The sequence below is a fragment of the Sapajus apella genome, unplaced genomic scaffold (assembly GCF_009761245.1).
Source record: "Sapajus apella isolate SASKATOON/1434 unplaced genomic scaffold, GSC_monkey_1.0 scaffold3, whole genome shotgun sequence".
Taxonomy (NCBI): Eukaryota; Metazoa; Chordata; class Mammalia; order Primates; family Cebidae; genus Sapajus; species Sapajus apella.
The window spans coordinates 50,387,883-50,389,257 of NW_022436943.1; the positions used below are offsets into that span (position 1 = coordinate 50,387,883).

General features: G+C 40.1%; 1 long non-coding RNA gene across 1 annotated transcript; it reads right to left on the reverse strand.

Annotated features, from left to right (window-relative positions):
- Positions 1-312: 312 nt before the first annotated feature.
- Positions 313-1,051, reverse strand: LOC116529561. The gene is made up of 2 exons (XR_004259543.1): positions 826-1,051; positions 313-602 (listed from the first exon to the last, which is right to left on the reverse strand). It is a non-coding gene; the product is annotated as an uncharacterized LOC116529561 (long non-coding RNA).
- Between the last annotated feature and the right edge of the window lie 324 nt (positions 1,052-1,375).

The following is a 1,375-nucleotide window of genomic DNA, read 5'->3' on the forward strand; positions in this document are numbered from 1 at the left end:
CATGGGCAAGGTAAATGTTCTAGAACAAGAGAAACTATGCTGAAAATGGAAGAGTTTTTTTTGAGACAATGGAATAATTTTAGGTCCTGAACCATGTGATAAAAGTGTTCTAAGAAAATCTCTCAAGATCTAGAATGAGGCAAATAACCAAGACAGCTTAAAATAAACCCTGTAAATGGACTGGGTTAGCTTATCAGGATTTAGAGTCATTCTAATGACATTTTTGACAACAGTGTCCACATGATTAATAATGGGAGGCGATGCCCTTACAGGAATGACATTTTGGCAAAACTCAATATCTTCTCACAGTTCATTTTTTATAGGTTCTATTCATGGACTGCATACTTATACAGTCTCATTAGTCTGCCATTAATCATTTCTAGGTCTGTCTGTATTCTGTAGTTTTCAAGGCTTGAGTTTGCATACATGAAAACAATATGCCCCATTCATATAACGTTTTGGTTTATAAGGCATTTGGGATCTGAATCATGAGACATTCAGGAGGTGGGAGGTTATGACTTCTGTACTTATCTGTAGGTCTTTGGGTGAGCTGAAGCCGTGATGGAGAGTCGTGTCCCATGAGGTCCATGCTCAAATGATACCTGAACAATAAAAGGGATGGGAAAAACAGAGAGGCTGGCTTTGAGGGTGATGGATTCATGAGTACCCAGGCTCTCTGATGCTGTGATTTTGTTACTTTTTGTGAATCAGTTTATATATAATAATGTCATATCTCTCTTTAGAATACATTAGAGAATATATTTAGAATACATTATACCTCCACACAGGTATAAGGATCCTGGAAGACATAAAATGTCCTGTTACCTTTCCTGAAGTATTTGCCTTATGCACAGCATTCCAAGCCAGTAAGCTCTTGCCAAGTTTAAAAATGGATGGATATGAAGGTGGAGGCAGGGTTGGGTTAAGAGATCATTAGACATAAAATATCCGAGTTACCAGTAAAAGGTCACTGGACTGAAGCAGGAAACTTTTCATTCTGGTTCTTTAATGCATTTTGCTCAGCATAGCAGCTCGTTCTACTCCTCTGTATTAGTTTGCTAAGGGTGTCATAACAACATTCCACAAACTGAGTGGTTTAAACAACAGAAATGTATTGTCTTGTAGTTCTGGCAGCCAGAAGTCAAGTTGTCACCAGCGTTGGCTCCTCCTGAGGGCTGCAAGGGAAGGGTCTATTCCTTCCTGCAAAGGTTTTCAGATGGCCTTTTTCCTGTATCTCCTCACAACATCTTCCCTCTATGCATGCATGTCGGTATCCAAATTCACTCCCCCACCGCCCTTTTTTTGTTTTTTGTGTTTGAGACGGAGTCCCGCTCTGTTGCCCAGACTGGAGTGCAGTGGTTTGATCTCAGCTCAC